The sequence below is a fragment of the Sebastes fasciatus genome, chromosome 16 (genome assembly GCF_043250625.1).
Source record: "Sebastes fasciatus isolate fSebFas1 chromosome 16, fSebFas1.pri, whole genome shotgun sequence".
In the NCBI taxonomy this organism is placed as follows: domain Eukaryota; kingdom Metazoa; phylum Chordata; class Actinopteri; order Perciformes; family Sebastidae; genus Sebastes; species Sebastes fasciatus.
In genome coordinates, this window is record NC_133810.1 from 4,976,562 (window position 1) to 5,002,649 (window position 26,088).

Genomic DNA, 26,088 nt, shown 5'->3' on the forward strand with positions numbered 1-26,088 from the left:
TCACTCTGAGCGTAGCATATTTCCACAAATGCATTTACATTGCAGTCAACATCAACATGGCGTACAAATGACTCGCCAAAAGCAAGAACAGCATTTCTCTGAGCGGGTTGGCTGCAACACATTATCTCTTGCAGTGATTTCTGATTTCTTTTATTTATTTATTTGTATAGTGGTTTAGTGATTGGGACTGTCACCTCACAGCAAGAAGGTCCAGGGTTTGAACCCAGTAGGGCTAACCAGGACCAGTCTGCATGGGTTTCCCTTGGGTGCTGACGGAGGCCAAAGATATCTATATACTGTAGGTATACTCCAGCCTTTGACCTGAAACAAGGATGACTGTATAACCCAATGACACACCAGACCACCCAACAGTTTTTCCGTTAACCCCTGTCTGTCAAATCACTTCATCTCTTTAAATTTGAACAACAGATTTACCTTTTCTTCCCGAGCGTGGGTGGATGGTTTAAAAAAGAAAATCCTTTCTTCTTCTTGTCTGTCATTGTTTTCAAGACAAGAGGGATCAAACCGACGCACTCCTCTGGTGTCTCGATGGCTTTGTGTGGCGCGTGGCGCTGCTCGTTGTCAGCGGCTCAGACTTTTGTTTCTGGACGTATGTGTGTCACCTCAGGTGAGTGTATCAGATGACCTGGCTGTGATGAGCTGGCGGGAGATTCGAAATGTTGGAAGAATATATATTGCAGGTGAATAACAGTATGAGGACAGTCAGTGGACATCATTTTGGCCATAAGGTGTATGTAGTGTGAGGACAAAATGTTATTATGCTATTGCGTGTTTTTGGTCCAGTCGGGCTGTTTGACTGCTGGCAAAATATCTAAAAAAAATTTAATAATAAAGTTAAGCATTTCAAGTATTCAACTAGTATAAAATCAAGTATTTTTCAAATTAAAATAATCCATGAGCCTATTTCCTCTGAATTTACTTTAAACATAGATTATTATTATTATTGATATTATTATTGATATTATTATTATTATTATTAGTAGTAGTAGTATTATTAGTATAAATAAAAAATAACCCAGCATGTAAAATTCGATCTAAAATGTATCATGATTGTCTGTCACATTTTTAATCAATTTTATTACCATTATTCTACCACCACAAATTATTTTCTATTATTAAATTATTTTCCTTCAGCCGTATCCCGTCTTCCTACTTAATACTGTACCTGTAAAGTCTGTATGGGATGTTTTTACTCAAGAAAAAAATCAATCATTTCTTGAAACAAACTAAATGTTCCTCCATGTGTGTGTGTGTGTGTGTGTGTGTGTGTGTGTGTGTGTGTGTACCTGTATACTTACTATTGTGTCCTGAGTGGCTGTCGTTTGGCCTGAGGCCTGGCAGATAATGCAGCGTGGATCTATAGCAGCCAGCAGCCACATCTGTCTCTCTCCTGCCGCTCTCAGATAAACCTCAGACTGCTGATATTATCACCATTGACCCGCTCTGTGTCTGTCGCCGTCTGTAAAACAGCTGACCAACTGAAGCCGCGCAGCCGTTAACCCCACAGGAATCATTCCAAACGGTGTGTGACCGTCAATCATTAACTGCTCTTTTGAAACGAGGAGATCTGTTTTAGCAACAACACATAATCTGACAGATGTTGTAAAAGTGAAACTAAATACTGTATCTTCCTTCCCAAACAGAGACGAAGTAAAGATCTACCGTCTATATGTCAGTTGGTAAATTGTTAACTGCACAAATTGTTACCTATCTGAATTAGAACATAATAACCCCAGAGGACAATACACATGTACAGAGAAATTGGAAAAATAAGTTGATAATACTGGACTATAAAACAACTAATAAAAGATTGAGAAAACAATTTAACATGCTAAAAGTTGTTCAAAAACAATGTTGGGTAACAATTTAACAACTTAAACCACTGGTGGTCAGAATAAACAAGATTTTCAGAGGGGGTTTACTTCTCATTTTGTCTCCTAAAAAATAAGTTTCCATACAATAAAACTTCATTGTCAGTTATTTTTTAAGGGAAACATATTTTCTCCCGGATTAAGGTTATTTTTGACGTATCACAAATCCGTTTGTATCTATAATCGGTGGAAGTCCGCGTACGGAGAAGGGTTGAAGGGTCAAAGAAACACAGGACCTTCACACAGGAGACGGCTGTTCGTGTCGAGTGTGAAAAGTCAACGCTAATTTATTTTAATTTCTGTCCGTAACTTAAATAACGTAACAAGCATACTTATTTTAAGCTAAACCATGATGTTCTTTACTAAACCTAACCATTTCACAACGTTAACGTTATGTGTTTAAAAGTGCAACCGTAATCTGGGAGAAAATATATTTCCCTTGAAAAGTAATTGAGAATGCAGTTTAGTCAGCCCGGTCTCACCAAAAGGCGTATGAATGACACAGTAATTTGTAAGTCATTTTACATGCAATAACAACGCCTTTCCTGCTTTTGGCGTGTCATGTGTACGCCATGTAGTCTGTTCTGACTGCAATATAGACACATCCGTGTGAATATACTACACTCACTTTTCTGTATATACCAGTATTTTACTTAGTTTACGTACTTATTTTCAGCCAAACCATGATGTTTTTCCTAAACCTAACTAAATGGTTTTATTGCCTAAACATAACTGTGGGCCATTACCTCAGATTTGTTGCATGGCGGGCCATCACCTCAGATTTGTTGCATGGCGAAAAGGTAAAAACGTGTTCTCATGACACACGGAATGTCCTTGTAATGTCGTGCTATAACAGCAACCACTTGTACAGTAACTTTACAGACTTGAGTTTACCCAGTTGGTATTGAAATGGTTTACATTTTTTGTGTCATTTCACTTTTTTATTGCTCCCTATCTTTAGGGATCAAAGCTCATTAAAGCCGCACCCCCGACCCTCCAGCAGCACGGTCACTGACTCATTCAGGGTCCTGAGCCCACAGTTTAAGAAACCACGCGTCAGACATTCCACATGATGATAAATCACTGGCTTCATCTGCAAGGCATCGCCATGATGGATCATTTGAATCAGTGCAGTGTTACTAATTATCGGCGTAATGGCTGCATGTCAACACCCATAATCACATGCTGCTTTTGAGGGGAATGCCAATAGGGGAGCCACGTGCTAAAATGTCGGCTGCAGATTGCATGCGACCACTATTGACTGACCGATAGGGAAATGTCTGCAGTGATTGTGAACTACAGCCTCTGAAGTGTCCTCCAGATGGGATGAATAATGGGTTTGTAGTTTGAATCCAGTCAGCCAAAAAGAGAAATGATTAATGGAGTGGCAATTAAAAAAGTGGATTATTGTCTGTTTCATGAATCAAACATCATCTCACATTTCTCAAAGGGATAGTTTAGATAATAGTCAGTTTTCATTTTACCAGAGAAGCTGTAGTCTGTGAAATCAAATTAGTTAAAAGTGGCTACTTCGTGCAGAGGTTATTGTTAGTTGCAGCTAATTTTGCTTCTGGGAAACTGGATAAAATACTTGATTAATCCCTCGAGGGGAAATGAGCAATGGTGAAAATACCCAGGCTGTTCTCATACACTGTTTATAGCTAAACCAACGGAAATGAATGCACTGTAATTCCTATATATATCCCATGAAATAAATTGGTATGTAACCGTGAACCAGGAAGAATAAAGAGCAACAAAACGCCACGTAGGGAGGAGGTCGGGGTGGATAAGTGGGTCCAAAAAACACCAGATTTCACCCAGGAGAGCGGCGTTCATGTCCCGTGTGAAAACAGAAGGTAACGTTAATTTATTTCAGACACAAATGTATTATGTACCTTAATTCTTGTTTGACTACTTAATATTATTCATTTTTGTCTTGTAATTTCCTTTTTGATTGTTATTGCTGACACTCACTCGGTTGTTTAATTATGGTGAAGTTTATTCTCTTGAATATGACGTACTTAAGTAACACCACTTCCGTAGATATGTAACCCAAACCACGATCTTTTCCTAAACCTAACCAAGATGTTTCCTGTGAAGACGGGAGTTTATTTTAAAAAGACTGTATGCATGTAAGAAGTGGAAATTGACACGTGTTGCTCGACATTCGTAGGAGAATGTACAAATAATGAGGAATAACTTTTCTTAAGATACCATACTGTTTTATGAGGATACGTTTGAATACCACATGTTAAAGTTTAACAAAGTTGATCTCAATACAAGAGCACAAATTGACTTGATTGATTGTGATTTTTCTCTCTGATTTATTTTGAAATTCACCTTCATAAACTGCCGGTGTGACCGGGCCCTGAGGATCAGCATTTATCTCCCTTTCCTCCTTCTCTGTCTGTGGGACTCTTTCCCCCCCGTGTCCCCCTGTGGAGCCTTGTCACCAGGTTGTCACGACCGGCCTGTGAACACAACACGGCGTCATCACATCGATCAATAAAAGAAGACGGGACCAACGAGGTCAGAGAGAGAGAGAAGATGGATGAAGAGCGGTCGCCTCTCGTTTGTTCTCCTGTTCTCTCTCTGGTCTGCATTACCTGGATCACAGAGCACACACTCCCTGTGGGGCACACACACACACACACACACACATCCATGCACTAACACACACATTTACATACACAGTGGTACAGCAGGGCAAACAATCAATTTACACCACTTAGTTGGTAATTTGGAGTTCATCATTTGGTTTTTATCTTTACTCTGTATTGATTCCACACACAGAGCGAGACACAAAGTGATTACATAGACTCTGTGCTCATATTAGAAGTAAATGTGGCCCACCTACATCATATTTTTTTGAACGGGTTGAATACAAAAATCAGATTCAGGTCACTTTCACACTGGTGCTGATGGCTGAAATCTGACTTTATGTTCCTCATGTTGTGTGACTCATTAATGAGCAGTAGCCTATCACACACCTGGTATCCACACTATTTCTATTTAAATATGTATATTTATTTTAAAGTTTCAGTGGGTAGAAATGGAGCAAATATAATTTAAAGAAAGTGATTTTTATAAAACGTTCACTATATCCTGAGAGTAGTGCATGAGACAGGTAATCTGAAAAAAATCATGTGTCTCTGTGTCCTCCGGTGCTCCTAACGGCATCCGCAATATTTCACAGACCGGAGGAAAACAACAAATCAGAGCTGATCTGGAGTCTGCCGTCCAGCTGCCGTCTATGAGAGCCGGCTGTCAATCACTTGTGAACTCCGACCAAACAGTCAAACTAGGCAGCGCTGATCAAATATGAATCAATATTCTGTTACTGTAATGCTTATTTCTCGTCACAAATGTTTTCAGAAACATCTTGTAGTGTACTGTTTAGCTGTGAAATGATAAAGTTTGTGACAGCCATGTAGAGATCTGTTGAGGAAATACGAAGCACCGCCCACCAGCCAGAGCACAGCCAATAGGAACAGATTTATAGGAATAGATTTTTTAGAGCATGAAAACAGAGCCATGAGGAGGTGCAGAAGTCTAGTTTTCTCTCAGAACACGTGAATTACAATATTCTGAAAGGTTATTATGGAATTTTTGCCCGATGATGCCAAAAACGTGTTGCCTACTGAAGCTTTAAGACCTGTATGCTCATGCTTTTGTCTTTTGTTTTCTAATTGATTTTGCAGTGTGAAAGCTGACTGAGAGGATGCCACGAGGCAGAGCAATCAGCTCAGATTGACTCCACCTGTTTGACTCTGAGCACACTGATAACTGCCTGTCGTCCACATGTTTAATCCTCAGAGATCATCAGTCGATGTATTCATGCATGGACATTTTTGGGAAGACGTGCTTTTCATCATTGTTGTTACTTGAGCTTCCAACATGAAATAAATGATCCTTAACATAAATAAAAGTCACTGAGAAATCTTTATTCACACTATAGTGAGTTGTGCTGGAATTATCTGCAGATGCTTGCACATGAGCCGACGTGCGCGCCTCCTGAATCTCATCAGCAATTAGCCATGCAAACAGATCAAATTGACCCTCATGTAAGTCCACCTGCATGCAACCTGGAGAAGTATAAATCCAGCTTCGATGTGCAAAAACAAAATAGATTTGAATGCTGTTTAAGAAAAAAAAAACACATTTGGTGTCATCATTCTGCTTGTAATATAAATGTTTAAAAGTTTTTTTCCCATTTTTGGCTGCTCACTTTGAGAATTTTGGAGCTTTGCACAACCAAGATTGTAATTGGGAGTTACAGAATTAATTTCAAGCGCTAGCTGAGTGGTTAAAGGAACTCTTTGAGATCAGATCACTGAGTCAGTTAATAGATAAAGGGCTAATCCTTTATGTTTTGAAACTGGGGGCTGGGAGGGAGCATGTGGGTGGTGTTGGACCTGCAACTGTTACCTGATAAACAAGCTGTTATCCTTCTCCTACAGCCCTTTGTCTCTCTCTACTGCCATTCATGCCGGCAGCAGGTGAATGATGAGTCGAGTCAAAGCCCCGGGGCCAAAGATGGTTCTGGGTAATTAGAACTGTAGTCTTCACAATCCTTGTCCCATGCAAAAACACATTCCACTACTCGGCTTTAACGTGCAAGATCATCATGGAGAGGGAGAGGGGATTACTAGGAAGAAGAACCCAGTAATCAACATGATTCATTCATTCATGATTCAAGTGAACTTGAGAGTCAAATGAAGGCCAAGTCAAAAACAACACCAAAAGAGATAAACAGTACGAGTGCATCTCTTTAAACTTATAAAATAATAATTAGGTATTTGTTTAACACATGTAGATTTACAGTATCTTCTCTGTTGTCAGTCCTTCAACATCCGACCGAAGCTTTACACTTAGCAGCCGACTGATACACTTAAAGTTCAAATCTGCGCCACACAGGAATGCACCTCGACATCATACTGTACACGTGCTGCTGGTCTGGAATCAACGGCATTTTCAGTGATCATCATTTGACTGAGGTGTCCGAATCCGACTGTGTTTAACTAACGCCAACATCACTAGTTCAAGTAATGTCAGACGTCACGTAACTGTTGTGTGTAATAAAATTAAATGACAATTTTGGTGTTTTAAGACGAGGACTTAGGCCAGTTGGAATGCAATTGTCCGGTCTTTTAGCAAAGGCTCTCGTGTACCACAGTTTGGGAATCCCTGAGCCTCAAAATTTACTCAGGTGTAAAAACATAAATCAAACAAAACCCGAATGGAAATAAGAGAAAACTAAATAAACAGCCCTTTCTCATTCTCAAGGTGTTAAATACCGAGGCTTTGTCTCGGTCGTCGCCGTTCAGTACCGCCGCACAAGGCACCCTTTAGCGCTCCATTAACTATAATGTAAACCCATCCGCGGCAACAGTAAACGCTCTGGGAAAGTGTGCCAGGAGTGAGTTGATGTATTGATGATGTGTTGATGTTTAAAGAGAAAACCAAGCTACCTGAGGCTTGAAGGGTTTTATCAAAGTTTTATCATGATTAAAACACCAGATGTGGTGAGTCACTATGAGGTTCATGAGTCATGATGAGTTCAATTCAATTCAATTCAATTCAAATCACTTTATTTGTCCCCGAGGGGCAATTGTAGAGGCTCGTAGAGTAGTACAATTAACAACACAAACAGGAAATTTGAAACATCTTTAAAGTTAAAAAAAGTGATACTAATATAGTACTAATACCAGTAAATACTTAAAATAGTGCAAATAGTGCAGTATACACAGTATACGGTACATATGGATGTAAAAAAACAAAAAACAAAAAAACCATGAATGAAAAGCAGTCCAGGGCCGAAGCCATGTGCAAGTGTGCAAGTCTGTGTGTGAGGGAGATTGTGTGTGGGGGGGTTAGTTGGGTGAGTAGAGGGACAGGGATGGTTGGGAGTTGAGGAGAAGGACAGCCTTGGGGACAAATGTTGCCCTTCTCCTCTGTGTCCTGCAGCCTGGGCAGCGAAGCCGGCGTCCTGAGGGGAGCCACTCAAATGCAGGGAACAGGACGTGTGAGGGGTCCTGTAAGATCCTGCCGGCTGACCTTAACATCTGCTGCTCGCATAGGGTGGAGAGAGCTCTAACAGGCGGTTTCTATTCTGAAGGCTAATGGAGTAGAACCAGCAGGTGATGGAGAAAGTCATGATGCTCTCAATGAAAGAGTAGTAGAAGGTTGTGAGGATTTCCTTGCTGACCCCAAAAGAGTTCAGCTTCATCAGTTCTGGATGGTTTTCTGTTACTCTTATCTCTTACTGGCTGTGATGCGATAAGGCAGTCAGGTGTGGCGTGCTCATGTCATGCCAGGGTCACCTGGCACCGCCTGAGCCCACAAACACGAACCCACTTAAAGTGGCCTTCTCTGGAACGCCAGCCGGCTCCGTCAGAATACAGAAGATGTTATCACAAAACAACAGTTATGTAAATTTAAAACCTGCATTAAAGATAAGACCCTTTATCTGCCTACTTTATCTGCCCAGAATGAGTCATAATCTTTATTTGTTTTAACTCGTTTAATTTCACGAGAATGACACGCCTTCCCATGATACGAGGTCAACACCCACCACGCCTCCCATCTGCCCTTCTCTCTTGTTATAGTAACAGTCGCTAAATATACTACTCTATCGCAATGCAAAAACGTTGCCGTTCAACATATTCGTGGTTTGCAGAAACGTACAATGCTCACATTTTTTCCTGCCGACTGGCTGATTTGATTCACTGATGAATCTCCTCCTCAGCCAAAATTGAGTCTGTGCAATGAACTTTATGAAAGCATCATAATAACCTTTGAATTATGTCAGTTTGAACTCACTACCTAAGAGTGTCTTGTTAAAAAATATCAAGGTGAAATACACATATTTACCAGAGAAGCCTGTCATTCCTCTATGAGTAAAGAAGGAGTAAATTGGGGGTTGAGCTGTCTGTCAGTGAGCTTTTCTTCTGTCGTCCATTCCCTCTCTCTGCAGCAGACAGACTGTATTACAGAAACCAACATATCACTCCAATTGTTGCCCTTCACCATATGTGTGTTTGTGTAACAGTACAATACATCATTCATGCCATCATCTTTCTTTCATGCCGGAGGGGAGTGTGTGAGGCTCACTGGCGTCCGCTCATATGTTTGTTCACACATGTACATTGAAGCGCCGGTTCAGGAGGAAGCGGGTTGTATAGTCGTCTCATCGCCCTGACAACCTGACACCGGAGAGTCCCAGCAGACCACCGCTCAGGTGACCTCCCTTAGTCTCCCGTGATTGAGACCTCTTATGATGACGACGTCTGCTGCCCTGCGACAACTGACGGCTCAAACTCCCGACTGCACTTCAGTCGTCTGAAACTGCTGCTGCTGCGAATCTCCCCGAGGCTGCAGACTGGGGATGGAGATGAGGGGAGGGGGGGGGGGCAAGTCCCTGGGCTCCTCCTCCTCGTCTGTGCTCTCATCCAGCGTCCCGACCTCTGACCTCTGAAAATTTTAAAACGTACCAACGACCCCCCACACACACACATACACACACACAGGTTGATGCTGATTGACTGCTTGACATTGTGGGAAGCTTGATGTGGATCTGCCTCCTCACTCTATGAAATAATGATGCTGTGATCCCCCTACACTCCCCCACTTCTGTCTGTCCAGTCCCTGAGTCCTCCTCGTCCCTCATTCCTTCTTTTTCTCCCCCATTCCCATTTTGAGCTCCTCTTACTCCCTCTCTCTTTCTTCTTTATTTCATCCTGCCTTCTCAGACTCATCCTCTTACACCTAGTTTAAATTGTCAAAAGTCATTAACTACACAAAGTCCACAGATTTGACATCAAGCTGACACAATTGGTGATTGGACGTGGGAAGAGGTGCTTAACCTGAGGCAGCGACACGTACCTGAGGTGTCCTGGTAGATTAACATAATGGAGTCCATCATCATGCTTATACTATGACCTCTCAACAGACAAAAAGATAAGCTGCACCCATTTCTTAAAGTGTGTTTCTTGTCAGGTGTCATGCCCTCGGTATCGGAGACCAATGCACGGGGTGACCCCCTTGCATTACTTTTGGACGGACCAGGGACGGCGTGTCAATAAACGCTCGTTACATACATAGTGTTCTTTCAAAATAAACTTCTGTTTTCACAGGAAGTTGGGTTTAGGCAACACTTAGGTAGGGTTAGGAAGCAGTCGTGGTTGACGTTAACTTCACTGACTAGCGACTGAACTTGATTGTTCAGGCAATTAATCACACGTTCTGATGAATCAATTTAGCAGAAATTAAGCCCGACTCTAAAATCAAAATCTATCTTAATTTGTACAGGTTCTGCCTGGCTTTACACGATTTTAATGGACACCTGCCAGCCAATCAGAAAGGAGCATTTTCAAGATCATGGCATAAAGAGGGTGGATAGCAAGTTGCTCTCAATATGATATTTTTCTCTCCTGCACTTTCTGCAGATGTAATTTGAGTTTTTGCAAGATACTTGTCAAAAGAAAATCAGAAAACGTGTGTGCATGACGCCCTGTACGTGTTTGTAGTAGTGGAACTTATCATCTCCATGTTATCTCAGTAGATTTGAAACAATGAGCAGACACATCCCTCTGGAGAAAGTTCAGACTCATTTCAATCATCTCCGGAGGCTCTGAATCTGTTTGGGCTCTTTGCCAGATAGAATTTTCCTACTTTGCACGATGGCCTTATTTCAGAGAGCGTCAGAGAGCGATCCCGTTGGTAAGTAAAAGGAACGGTTTTAATACACTCCTGAAGGGTTGGTGAGATAAATCATTCCTCCATTTTCCATTTCTCCGCTCTCATAAAAGCATGTCGGCAGAGAGAGAGAGAGATCATCTCAGATGCTCGCAAGAGGAACACAACATTAGCTCGTTACTTCTCGCAGGATGCTCGTGTTTGTGTGTGGAAAAGTCGAGGCTGAGACGGTAACGAACAGATCGAGGCTCCGCTGAAGAAATTAAAATAAGAGAACGCCGTGAATATTAATAGAGGAAAAACTCCCTCTTGTTGCTGTGCTTGAACATGTTGGTTGCAAGCCTCTGTGCACATCTGTGTGTTGGGCTTAGCCTATAAGAGTGTGTGTGTCTCAGAGGTGTAGTAAAGGCAGGGAGTGGTGGTCTGGGGGAAGGAGAGGCAGACTAATGGATATTATCCTAATGGGTGGCAGCAGTACGACTATACGATTGGGGCAATTAGAACAGGAAAGAGAAGGAGCGAGGATTGGTGATGATGGACCTGGAGTGACTGCTACCACTCAGACCCCTGAACTAATGAACATACAGACCATCATCTACACTGGACGTGTAGTGATGTTTCACTTTAAAAGGTAAAACATTTCGGGAGAACGGGAGATTCCACTGGCCCCTTAATATACAGTAGAGGTTTCAGTGGACACAACAGGAAGAGCAAGAAGAAGAAGAGCTCTGTGCTGTGAGTGGTGATGCGTTTGATGTTAAAGGAACAGTGCGTAGCATTTAGCGGGATCTAGTGGCAGAATTGTGTGAATGGAGCTGCGGTGGTATCATGGCTGAGTTTGATCAGCCCACTCTCACCAAATGATGTATTAATGACACTGTAATTTATTTGTAATGTAAGTCATTTCGCGTGCGATAACAAACGCCTTTGATGCACACAGTAGAAATAGTGAAATGGGCTGCAGAGAGAGTCAAACTACTTCTGGAAAATGTATTCATTTTGTATTTGTACCGAAAGGTTTGAGGTTTCCCCATTCACTTCAATGCAGTCTTTTAGACTGAGCTTACGCTACATTTCCACCAGATCTGGCGAGGACGGTAGGGAACACGCTGCTCCGCTCTACTGGCCACCCTATCGTGGAATGCATGTGATTGGTCCCTGATTCTCTGCTCGCTGTTTCAAACAGGAAAAAACACGCTCTAACTTTCTGTTATTCCGTCTAAACAATCCACCCTAATTTGGATATCGTTTCATTTCACAGCTTGGTCCAAGTTTCGTGAGCCGGACGCGCCGCACTGGACAGAGATCTTTCAACTTTATGCAAATAAAGACTTGCCTTAACACTCCCGCCATGCACTGGGTGACGGCTTCTCCTGATTTCCATATGAAAGTAATGGAAAGCATTGAGACGCCCTCCGTCACCGGATCTGGTGGAAATGCACCGTTAGTGGCCATGCATCTTAAAGGGGCAAAGTTAAAGCCTGTTTACAGGTCTTATCTGTGCATTTTGAATTCATATATCAGAATCTGTGGAAAGTCAGATCAAGGCATTGTGCAGCATGAAGTAAATAACACCAAACCTAGTAATAATTTACTGTATGGTGATGCATTCAAAGCAGAGGACTAAATACAAGTGCTGCAACTTGATGAGTATCTGCAGAAGTTGCTGAACAATGTGGATAAATTGTGTGAGCAGCGAGTCCAGGATTCAGACCACATGATGAATGAGTCTCCAGCAGCGAGCAGCGCTGGCTGGGTTTAGTTAACAGGAGAGGTTTTGACACTCGCACTAACTTTCATTACAGGCACTGAAATGCTGGATGCAATTTTAATGAAGCCTTTTCATAAAGCTTCATACTAATGAACCACAGAGTCAGTTAGGGGCGGCTTATTCACACTGCAGGGCACAAACACTGAGGGCCAGTTTGAAACGTTATATTCTGCTGCAGTCACAGCACATCTGGATTATTCTGCTATTATTAGCAGCAGCGGGTCTGTTTACACTTCTGTGGCGGAATTATCAGAATGGATCAGTTAAGAATGAGTGTGTATTTGATAAGATCGCTTTACTCAGAGACATGATTCACTGTGCAGCCGTATCAATATCAAACGTTTGTCTGACTCATTTCAACATTGTTTTGCTGCAATAATATTGTGAAACATCGAACATTAGTCAGCATGTGATAATATGATGTTTGGTCTTTTAGGGGGGTAAAAACTGAAATGGAGATGTTTCACCACCTCTGTCCCAATTCCAAACCACTGCATATATAAATGATTTTAAATTATGAAGTGCATGTGTTCACACTGCTTTCTCTGTGTGTGCATGTGTACAGCTATCTTCTCATAAAGGTTGAAGACAGAAGATTTTATTTTACTGGAAGCAACTGTGAAACTGTGAACTTAAATAAATATCACCAATGAAATATCAACATTAAATACTATAGATACTATACTATATATTACTTTTAAATTATACAACTGAATAAAAAATCCCAGGAGCAAAAAACCTTAAAAATTAATTGCAGCTTCTTAAATGTGAATATTTCCTGGTTCCTTTACTCCTCTATGACAGTAAACTGAATATCTTTGAGTTGTGGACAAGACAAGACATTTGAGGATGTCGTCTTGGGCAACACTGATCGACATTTTTCACCATTTTCTGACTTTTTAGAGACCAAACAACTAATCGATTTATCGAGTGAATAACAATAATGAAAATAATTGTTAGTTGCAGCCCTAATTACAAGAAAAATACGACTGTATTTAAAACTTCACTGACAAAAGTCACATGGTGACAAATCACCCCTTATAAACCTATTATACACGATAAACATAAAGCACTTTGGATGAACTATGTTGTCTTTAAATGTAAATTAAGTTCACCGTTTATGAATGTTGGCTTTATGCAAAAAGTACCACAAGTCACCGAATGATATCACAACCCTCGAGGCATTTCCAAGTGACAGATTCTCCTGTTAATTTGCTTGATGATGTTGTGATTAGAACGGGTTGTTGAGCTCATTAGTGCTTCATGTGTGTGTGTGTGTATTTTGCATATTGGTGTGTGTTTCTGTGTAAATGCTTGCGTCTTAATTACTGGGAGGGTGGTGTCATTTCTCCGTCATGTCAGGAGATTTGCCTCCGCCGCTCTCTCAGGGCCCGTCAGCCTGTCTCTGTCTTCATTAAGTGAACATCAGGTGCCAATTAGCTCAGAATAACTTGTCCCTAATATAAATATGGCTCTCTGCCAAGTAGAAACTGTGTTGACTGGCAACCTGGAGACGACCCTGAACTCTGACCTTTACTGCCACCTGCCGGTGAGCCAGGTCTCCTACACGTTCACGTCCATACGAGCGGCCCACCTCTGCTCTCTGCTGGCAGCTGATCCACATTGAAGCTGATGGTAGCCTCAGGTGATGTTCTGGCTGATCATGTCAGCGCTGCAAAGCCACACTTCTTCCTGGGAGTGTGAGGAGCTTCTGTTAGAAACAGAATTAGCTGTTTCTTTTTGCAGAGTTGTACTGGCACATATAAATGTAACACACACCTGTTGTCAGAATCACCTTCCTGACGAACACAGAAGTCTTAAAATCACCATCTGGCCTTTCATGTGCGCCGACGGAGGCGGACTGAAGAGGTGTAGAGATCAAACGCTCACCTGGATTCACCCAGTTGAATTCTTTCATCACAGCTGCTGCTTCTATGTTCTTTTGACATTATAATCTGTCCTCATATAGATGAAACTCATCCTGTTTCTGCAGATACATCAACTGCTTTTCCTTTAATAGGAACCCGTTTTACCGACTGCAGTACTTTTTATGATTAAATCCAGCCAGAAGGTATTGATTCGTGTACATACACACAAATTTTAATTATTTTTCATGATGGTCAGCACAAAATCAATTTGTATTTAATCCACGTAATTGTGAACCGGGAAGGATAAAGAGTGGCGGACGCCATGTAGGGAAGAGGTCAGGCTGGATGGGTGGGTCTAAAAATACCAGACTTTCGGAGAAAGGAGACCAGCGTTAATGTCCCGTGTGAAACCAGAAGTCAACATTGTTTAATTTGTCTAAATTAAACGTGACTCAAGGCTCAGGACTATGAAGAAAGAGGACTTTAAAATACCTGCCAATACATACTGATATATTATTTTTATTCCTATTTCTTGTTTGAGTTTGATTCACTATCACACAAAACCTTTTCTTGTTCTTACGGACGTATGGGCTCCTTTATAGTCATTCAACAGGGTTCATGTATACCGCATCTAAAATTCAAATTTACTCTTTTGTCAGGACATGAGCCTCAGCGGAGGTGAAGGGGTGAGGGGTAAATACACACACACACACACACACACTGTAGCAGTGGTCTCTATATAGGGTACCTTTCTTGCTGAATAAGACATACTCAATGTGCAATTCAATAATTCAACATACAGTTGCATACATACACACACACACACACACACAACACTTTTAAAGCCACTAAACCCAAAATCCCTTCAGCTCAGCCTTTTCCTGCATCACAGAGCAGCCCTGAGGGTCACTCATGTAATCATCACCTCATCAGATCACACACACACACACAGAGAGAGAGGAAATGCATGTGGTTATGTCTCATGTTATGATGTCTCATGGTCAAAAAATAAATATTTTGTGAACTGAAACATGATCAATGAAACATCAACCTGACAAAATATGTTTCTGTGATCTTTATAATGCATGTTGAGAAATCACAATATCACAAACTTCATGCACCCTCTTTAAGCCACAGTAATACATGCACAAAATGAACATTTGCCTCCCGTTCATTTCCATTCTATGCGAGCAAAGGGGCAAAAAAACATTTGCTTACGGTGGCATCTTTGCCTTCAAAGTTGAGTTGAACTTTGGTGAACTTTCAGGCAGATGTCGCCTGCAGGTGAATGCAGGTGAGATGGTCACTCACCTGCATTCACACGTGTGACAGCATCTTTATTCTTCCACAACCAGTTGGTTTTAGTTGCAATAGCAACCTCTACTGGCACAGGTATAATAATACAACATTCTTAGTAACTGTTAATTTACTGTTGCACTTCCTGCGAAAACTTACATAAAACATCACAGCCAGGAACTTGCTTATTTTTTTTGTTTAAGTTAAAGATAATCATGAGTCAAGGAGGGATACATGTCAGTCCTCCTAAGTGGTACATTCAAGAGCACTCAGAAGACCAAGAACAGTCATCTGCCCCTATTTTGTCTACCTAGAGGACATGGTGAAAAGGATCATTTGTAATTGGTTGTGTCTTGCCTTAAATAAATTGCTGTTCATCAGTGGACTCTCAAATTCCAGATGTCAGTAGCAGGTCCTTAAATGCACCAGATGAATTACCACGCAACAATCACTTAACTTTGCAAAAAAAATATATAGGTGATAAAATGTCCACTTGAATAGATTCCAATCAATCAACGTAGTTTTTCCCACAAGACTGAAATGGACTGAAACTGATCGCCTTGAAAGGTTAGAAATCAATTAAAAAAACGTACACATGCACTCATCTCCTCTGAAGCCCCTTTGACCTGCACCAGCACTCTACTCTCATAATAACCCCACCCGCCCAGCCAGCCGTCACCAGGTCAGAACCAAACGCACCCCCATGAGAGCCGGCTGGAAGTGGGGAAGCTCAGTGTGTGTGTGTGTGTGTGTGTGAGTGTGTGTGTCCCAGAGGTGCAGGGGATTAGCTGAGGTCTCTCTGGAGGGGTCATTAGACAGCTCTGATTATCTCTGATCCCTCTGACACACACACACACACACATGCATTGATCTATGTTGCACGACTCGCATCTGTTTACGGGAGGAAATCTGACACCTCATCACCTCAACCTGTGAACAGTGTGTGTGTGTGTGTGTGTGTGTGTGTGTGTGTGTTGAGATCATCAATATGCATTACTACGAAATTGTATTGCTAGGCAACAGCCTGGTTCCATGTTTACTTCCTGTCAGCTAGTACACATATGACACATATGGAATATTTAATTTTACAACCGTGAAATATCTTAATAGCAATGACAGACAGAATAGAATAAACGGACCAACCCAGGCTGACGTCACGATACGACGTCAGTAAGGATGATGAGCAACTGTGCAATCTGGCAGCCACACACACACACACACACACACACACACACACACACACACACACAGTATACTGCTTTCTCTAAATCGTTACGTTGATTATGAATCTCGGATCAAGATTATCCGTAGCCGGCTGGATGACTGGATGAGTTTGGGTCACCAAAACTGTATCTGTGATACAGATATCTGTATCTGTGTGTGGTGCACAAAACATTGAAAAATGATAGTTCAAGAATTCATAAGGAACATAAGAAATAGTCCCTCATTTACATTATCCTTATCAATTTATCAATCCACCTCTCACTTTTACATTATTCATTATTTGTTGGTTGTTAATAAACTTGGGATGCTGTTCATATATTCAATTTTGGATGTAAATAAATCTGGGATAGTTTTTATATTATATTATATTATCATTCTATGATATATGAGTTATTAGAGGAGAAGTGAGAAAGGGGTAGGGAAATATACGTTTTACTTCTACCTACTCCTTTTCAGACACTATTACTCTTGTTTTGTTTGTTATTATTTTGTATCTGTTTTTATTTATTTTATGTTCGAAATAAAGTCTTTCATTCATTCATTCATTCTTCTGGAATCAGAAAGTTCACTGCTCCATTTCCCATGAAATGAAACTGTCTGTCAGAGTTCTTCATCCTTCCAGCAGAGGGAGGTGTGAGCTGCTCAGAGGAGACGAGGAGGCCACTGAGGCTGTGTTCACACATGACCAGCAAATATCCATTAAAATAATAGAGTATACTTTCAGTTTATTTTTTATCTACTCATCAAAGATGCACTTAGTTTAGACTATACTTAGCCTATACAGACAAGTATACAGAAAAGTCTAAGTATACTTGGCTTATACTTGTTCTTAATCTTTTGATCGAGATATACCCTATAAGAAAAGTACAACTCAGTATTCCTGTCTTATAGGCCTACAGAAAGGTATACTTGGCTTGTAGTTGAGCCTAATTTGTAATAGAGCAGCCTATTAAAGTGTGTGAGAGTTTGTAAATGAGTGTTTTGATATGAATTTACTTCAATTCATCAAGAATTTGCTACGTTTTTGGATTCTCCGTTCACCGTTTATTTATTTTTTATCATCACAAAACATCAAGTCAAATAGCAAAAGGAGCAAGTCTCTTAAATGATTGGCCAAGTACTATAAGTTAAAGTATACAAAGTGTACTTTCATGAACTAAAAACTGGGCTACAACTGTATTTGCAGTATAAAAACTATTAAATTGAGAGTACTTCAAAGTGTACTTTCATAAACTAAAAAGTGAGCTACAACTATATAACTAACAGCATATATATTCACTTGTAGTTTAGTTCATAGTATAGTTGCAGTACAAAATACAACTTAGTTGTGTACTCAAAGTTTACTGTTCTTAGACTTAAAGTACACTTAAATATACTTTTATAAACTAAAAAGTGATATTAGTATACTTAATACATAAAGTATACTTTGGGTAAATATACTTGTACTCAAGTATACTTTTCGTAAGGGGGTGTCTTTAATCTATTTTGAGCAGCTCCTTCTAGAGAAATTCTTTTTTTACAACTTTCTTTTTTTGCACATACTCAGTAGTACTCCCCAAAACCTGTCAACAGGCTGTAATGTGTAAATTCAGTTCCGCTTCAAGGTGACAGCTGTGAGTGAGTCCAGGTTAGGTGGGTTGAAAGAGTAAACAAATACAAGCCAATGCAATGTTCTCACAAGTGACAATATGTGTTGGTATGATAGAGAGAGTGTATACTAAAGATGTGAGTGTGAGTGTTTGGACAGTCAGTTAGCTTTGGCGTCCATCCATCACAGTCTCATACAGTAACTGTCAGAATGAATGTGGTCAAAGGTCGCAACCATATCGCAGCTTTTGTTGCTTTAATCTCAGAGAAAATACACTAAACGGAGCAATGACAAAGCAAACAATCCACGCATACTCTCTCTCTCTCTCTCTCTCTCCCTCTGTGTCTCTCTTTCATTCATCTATATCAATCAAAATACTGTTAAAACAATTTATATCATCCTCTGTGGATTCAAAAATGATGAAACAAGCTTAAAAAATTTGCTGTTTTGTAGTAGAACATTATATTAAAATACACCACCCCTTCCTTTATTCCTTCATATTACAGTGAACGAAATTAACAGACACAATTATTATTGCATTGAAGGCTAAGACACTGAAAAATGTTGGAAATAAAAATATGAAAAAATGAACTTAGAAGAAAAGTCTGAAAAAGTCTGAAAAATGTCTGACACAGGTAAAAAAAAAAAGTCTGAAAAACAAAGTTTGAAAAACATTGGAAAAACAAATCTGAAAAAAATGTCCTTAAAAAAAAGTCTGAAAAAAAAGTTTGGAAAATGTTGGAAATAAAAGTATAAAAAAATGTCCGTAAAAAAAAGTTTGAAAAATGTTGGAAAAACAAGTCTAAACAATGTCTGAAACAGGTAAAAAAAAGTATCTTAGACACTTGTAAGCCACTATGCATTTCATCTTCTCACCAGTAACAGTTTCAACACGTCCACACCAACTACATTTCAAGGTGCCTTAAACAGAGTTAGGCATTTCCTTTGATGCATCACAAATTGCTACCAGAACTAAAGAATGTGTATGTGTAGAAATTAAGCATTAAATCCATGCTCAGTGTTTTATTTCTATAGTCATGACCTCACGGTACAGTATGTCTCTTGTAGTGTTTTAGGAAATAAGATTTGGTCTTGTCAGTCTGTACTTTGTTAACATATTTCTGTGCTTAACCAGCCGATTAGACTGTGATTAGAACTTACTTTTGGTCTCAGACTCAAATGATGCTACTTCCTGTTGAGTGAAAAACCTGGGGCTAAAATGTGTATTTTATCTAACATATTATGAATTTAAATTTTAAGAGAAAATGTCATACAATAATAATAAAAAAAAAAGATTTCTGAAGGATTCTAATCATTATATGTCATGGGGAAGTGTAGTGTTAGAAAGTGGGGGCGCGCTAAAATCCTATTTTTTCAGTGTTCTACAGTTTTTATTAAGATTTTACATGATGTATCTTCAAATTGCAATTTGGAAAAAGTGCAGGACACTTTGCTTGACACATTTTATGTATTATACATATACTTTTTATGCATATTTATGTATGTAATGTCTTTGTGATTGAAAAGGCACAGAGTCGGCGGAAATGCTAGATTCATGATTCTTCTCTCTGTCACTCTGTCTCTCTGTGTCATTTCTTCCACATGCGTAACCAATCCAGATCTTTAAAGTGTGCATTGTGTGTCGGCGCGTGTGAGCACGTTACTGATTCTGAGTCAGCGTGGTTTCAAAGGCATGCACACGTCAGTGATGAAGTAACTCCCAACGCCCACTAAAGAAAAATGTCGCCTGAGTAAGAACAAGGGTGAGTGGAAAACTCCTCTCTGACATCCTGCAGCAGCCAAACCATGGTGACTGAAACAATAAACTTGAATGTTTCCAATGAGGTCTTGACAGACTGCTCTTGACACCGTCTGATGTCAGAAAGAACCCATTGAACTTTTCCAAACTATCCAAACTGACAAAACCACAGCAGTTAATTTCCTCATTTTCCCTCCCTCACCTGTCATCTCTAAAGACAACAGTTTGGTGTTTCATCGGATATGCTTAACTATAGCAGTCTAACAAAAACAGTTTTTTCTAAACATATATTTATTGCAAAATAATACACATATTGTGGAGTTTTGGAGCAATGTGTATGAAGTGATAAGCTCCCATGTTTAACCATCTCCATCCCTGATAGGAGCAAGAAGAGGACTAAATGGTGTCTGAGATTCTATAAAGATCGATAATAGTCTAATCTTCCCTGCAACATACATTGTTTTATCTCATCAAATCTACTTATTTTAAGTGCATTAAATAAGTAAAACTGCAACGTATTTTCATATTAGATATCTTACAAAAAATTATTCCTAATTTTTTGTTTGTTTTCCTTCAAAAGTCAAGCAACACGTGTCAATTTCCGCTCGTAACATGCATACGGTCTTTTTAAAATAAACTCCCGTCTTAAGATGAGACATGAGACCTGTTGCAACCTGGTTGCATGTCAACCAGCATTTAATGCTTCCCGTGAAGCTGAGCTGTAATCACATCTCTTTGTAAAGACAAGTCTCATTTCTTGGTACCATCTCTTTTGAATTTTCTTTAAAAGTGGTGATGCCATTCTTTTTTCATCTCCGAGTCATATCACCTCCAGTGAGCAGGAACAGTCTGTCCCATAAACAAACACGGCTCCGTGTGTTGTCATGCTTCAACCAGTCCCGAAGACTCGCAAGGATTTTTTTTCTTGGAGCAGTTTGGCAAGAGATGAAATGGCAGCAGGCAGAGCCATAAAAGGAGAGTTCGGTCAGGAAGCTGAAATGTTACCTTCATCACCAACATGTCTCCCATCCTGCAGCGTCACTGCTCATACTATCACCTGTTGCTCCTAAAATATCGCATGCTGTTCTCTTACACCATTCGCAGCTACCTAAGAAAAGTAATGCGCTGTAATTTGTATCCCACAAAATCAATTTGTAATCCACGTAATGCTGAACCAGGAAGTATAAAGAGCAACAAACGTCACATAAGGAGGAGGTCGAGGTGGATGGAGGGCACTGTTCGTGTCCCGTGTGAAGCCAGAAATCAACGCTGATTTATTTGTCACGTAACTTTCGTACTTAAATTACGCCACTTTCGGAGTTATTCTAACCCAAACCACAATCTTTTCCTAAACCTAACTAGGTAGTTCATTTATTATCCGTAAGTGCTTATTCTATTTAAGGTCGCGTGGGGGCTGGAGCCGATCCCGGCTGACATTGGGCGAAGGCGGAGTACACCCAGGACAGGTCGCCAGGTAGGAATACAGGTATATTCAGACAGACGGGATGAGAAAAATAATGTGTTTTCGAACATTAAAACTTGTAAACATGTTCTAGTAGAAACCCCAAATACAAGTATGAACCTGGAAATGAGCATGATATGTCGCCTTTAAACCTTCAACCAACATGTTTCCCGTCCTGCAGCATCTATGCTTATATTATCCCAACATCACCTGTCGCTCCTCACATACTGATATGTTTGTTCTTTGGCGCTAATCTTCCAACATGCACGAGTGATATCCACTGCATGCTGCAAATCAGAATCAGGAAAGAGTCCGCTATATATGTTGCTTGTGTCTGTTTCAGCTAAATGACTTTAACATCCTTATATAAAGACTGATTTAATCTGTTGTTGTTGTTGTTTCTCAGAGCTTTTTGCTGCTCACCTGTTGGATTCAGTGCTTACAGTCTGTATTTCAGCTTATTTGATAAACTCTGACACACAGATTCGTATCTGAACGCAGACGTCTCCGGAATCCACTCGCTGCCCTGCGGCTATTGTACTTGATCATGGTTTTGGTTGCGGTTGCCAAAACACAACAACAGTTTGATAGTCTGGTTGGATCACCTGACTTAGTGCTTCAACCAACCAGGATTCTCCGGTGAAGCTCAGAATGTAGTTTGTGACGCATGCAGAGGGAGGAAGTGCCGTGCTCGCTGCATGCTGACGGTGCGTGCTGAACTAATTCTCTCTCTGCTATTTGTTCAAACATGTCCCAGACTCAGCTCGTCCCTCAGGCTGCTGCTACATTTACATGCAAATAATGATTAAATTATGGGTAATTATCAGAGTACACACAATACCGAGATGTTTACATGGTTTGTTTATACCGTTCTTTTCTTTGTTTCCATGCCGTAAAAAAAGGATCAACGCCCTTCATTTTAATTAACGTCATTTTCCTACCTGAACTGAACTTTCTGTCCTGATGAAACCATAGTACAGTTGGGATTGTCTTTGTCCCTCAATTTCTTCCCACCCACCGCAAAACTTAATCGTTCCAGTTCAGTTTTATATTTTAATTTTTTAATTATTAGATTAGAAAAATACCCTATCACCCTTTTACCAGCAGCAACACCCGGCAGCCGTAATCCTGTAATGTTTTTTTAATGATTTTGTGTTTTTTTTTACATTCTATCTTAAAGGGACTGTTTGTAACTTCTTACACGTATAAATCAATCTGGGTCGTTGTCCCATGCTACGCTGTTCAGACTCAGACTCCAACACAAACTACACGGAAGCGCCAAAACCGCAAAGTTATATCTAGTGAAGCCCGTCTTGCAAAACAGTGTTGGCCGCGGTCAGAGGACGCGGGGGAGACCGTAGCTTTGGTCTCCAGAGAGCCGGAGTCTCTGCTGTACTCTGCTCCTCTGCCTGCCTGCCTTCACTCACAGCTCGCTCCACCTCACATGCATGCACGCACAATACACACTGCAGAATCTAATTCTACAAATAGTATAATACTAATACTATTAGTGCAGCCTGATCTTTGTCTGACACTGTGCAAAAATACCAGCTTTAAACACAATGAATAGACATGCAAAACAAAAAGCTGTGCAGCAGTTTGAATGTTGATTTAGAATAAAAATGTTAATGTTCTGAATGAAACTTCGAACTATTCGGTAACAGCCCCACTCCATGTTGAGTTTACGGATTAGAAGGGAACTCCGTTTACTATTTGTCGCTGTCCTGTGATGGGAGGTGCTGAATTAATGTTGCTGTGCCATATTGTGAAGGGAGGGAAGGGCCTCCAAGACGTCCAAAGCCCCAGGGCTTGAAGTAATACTGCTGGTGTGATCCCATTGCAAGATGGTCTCTAGTTATTAGAGGAACTCCATGTGCTCCAGTACAGTAGCTGTTGGGAGAGAGAACCATCTAATCTGCCTGTTTAAATGTGTAGCTTCAGGGCTTCTCAGCTTTTAAAGACAATGCTGTTTAGTTCATTTGTTTTGCAACCTGGAAAATGTTTGTACAGATTTTACCAATGAACCTTTTGACATTACTTTTTAATCAATTCCATCATTGTAGAAATGCTGGACAGGAATCTTCAATTGGAAACAGAAAAAAAGACAAAACAAATGTTTTGTTGTGTTGCAGCAATAATATCCTCCTGTTTATTTAATGCGTCTCTGTTCATTGGTCTGACCTACATGTGTCTGTCAGCGGGTTTAGTTCCACAGTCAATCAGGCATAACGTATTATCTCACTCATTATTAATGGCTGTTAATTCATCATATAACAACACTGCAGTAGGTGACCGACATACAAGATATATGATGTGTCACCTGCTAGTTTACTGAAGGCAATCCACACCACCTGCTGTTTTAAGTGTTTTTCGAGCCTTTTAAACACTCGTGCATCTCACGGCGCCATCACAGACACGACCGTCATGTTTCCATTCACATTATTTTATTCGCATTTTGAAGTATCGCATTAGAAAAGCTGCATAGAAACGGCAACATTTGATAAAACTTCCTCAATTGTGCAACAAAGTTTTTGATGAATCAACCTAGTGACCTTTTAGCTTCTTTAACCACTGGTCCACCCAGCTGTGGAATAAAGTGGTGGATGAACCAACCGTAAAACACAAAGAAACCTGTAATTCCACACAGAGATGGAACATTGTGTCGACAGGCTCTCACCCTGTGATAATAACATCACACTTTTTCTCCAATCTGAGTGGGCTCCTTTAGCCTCCCTAGTCTCTGTACAAACATAAACCTCACACACACACACACACACACACACATGAGGATCGTCTCAGGTCTCTGGGGGTTTGCCTGCCGGTAAATGAAGCTCCACTTGGCAGTCATCCATTCAATGGCGCATCGTTTTACTGTTGCATTGTGGTCCGTGGTGCTCCTGTTGACACGCTGAGAGTGTCGGGATGGGGTGAAGTTACGCTGGCTTGACACCCTGACACCCGCTGGGAGAGCCAGAGAACCTGATGCTGTTGGATCAGCAGCTCTGTACCATGTGTATCTGTGTGTGTGTGTGTGTGTGTGTGTGTGTGTGTGTGTGTGTGTGTGTGTGTGTGTGTGTCTTTGACATCTCATCAATGAATGTGCACAGGTTTTATGGTTCAAAGTGAATCATTCACCTCCATTAAACGTTTCCTGCCAGTCAAATCGAATGCAAAGACTCAAATCAGGAAACCTTCTACTGTTTCACTTCTATTGTATTGGCGTTGTGTTCTACAGTTGACCCTTGTGTTCAATTACATCTTCCGGTTCAGAACAAAAAAAACTTTTGTTTTAGGTCTTTTGTGCTGTTGTCAGAGCAGTAATTCACATAAAAACAGTGTTGTATATCAGTATTGTCACATTTGACAATGTCCTCCTCAACAGGAATAACAGGTTATGAAAAATGAGGACAAATGTGATTCACAGCACTGAATGAATGACCCCACACACACACACACACACACACACACACACACACACACACCAACATCATTCAGTCTAAAGGTGTCTTTCATGACTTCCCAGAGAGGCCTCTGTCATCTCTTTGCTTAGGGAGTGATAAACCATTTTTGAGTGCCGTTAAAGAAGACTAAACAGAAGAGAAACAATGTGAAGCAACGCTTTCACGTCTTTATAATTTAGCTTCAGACTTTGTGTCTGTCTGCAGCTCGCAGCAACAACATCAAACATTTATGTTTTAATACATAAATTGCAGAAAAGATCTTCCAGAAACATTTCGTATCTATTTTTTTTTTATTATTATTTTATCTTCAGACATTCATTCATATCGAACAAGGCGTTATCTTCCTTGCCAGCTTTTAGGACAGTTAAAGACATTTCTCATTTCATCTTGAACCTCATGTGAAGATGTTTCTGTTGGTTGTACATATCAATCTCTCTCTCTTTTACTACTGGTTACGCTTGCTTATTTGTTTAAATAGGGGAGGACTCTGAATAAGCCTTTTAGGCTTCCTTTCTATCCTGCGCTGAAATGACTGTTTTTCCTATTGTATGTATTTTGTATCCAACTAAACTGAGACTTCTAGCTGGAATCTTTCAAAATAAAAGTGTCACTTCCACAAACTTACTAAAAAAATATGTTTTACTTGGTACAAAAACTGGACAAGTGGTGACGCAATCCTCCTGTTGGTCTGTATTTTATTCTTACACAAACAAACTGTAGTTGTTTAACAATACAATTCATGCATTAAGTCTCACCTTGTCCAAATCAAACATGATGGTTGCTTCTTGCTTGCACCACCTCAGCTCCAACCTGGCGTCAGATTAACGGACAGTTTATTTTGCATCTTCCTTAATTTGTCATCCATAATTTGTCATTGTCGATCAATGTCTTTGGCAGGCTTTACTTTTTTAAGGCCGTGTTCTGACTGAGATTAGCATTGCGTTGAAAAATAATGCCTCCTCATTCATTTTAATGAGACCATTGAGATGTCATAGTGTTGTATTTTGCCGCAATGTCACCCAGCAATGACGTTAAATGGAGTAACACAAGTAACATAATTCTGATGGAGG

At 40.4% G+C, this 26,088-nt stretch overlaps 1 long non-coding RNA gene across 1 annotated transcript in view; it reads right to left on the minus strand.

Moving 5' to 3' along the window:
- Window positions 1-26,088, minus strand: part of LOC141752250 (uncharacterized) — a 423,479-nt gene that overhangs the window by 2,031 nt on the left and 395,360 nt on the right. Inside the window, exons 2-3 of the long non-coding RNA XR_012590195.1 lie at window positions 1,308-1,406; window positions 436-660 (exon numbers count right to left, since the gene is read on the minus strand). This is a non-coding gene — a long non-coding RNA (uncharacterized LOC141752250). The remainder of the gene's footprint in view (window positions 1-435; window positions 661-1,307; window positions 1,407-26,088) is intronic.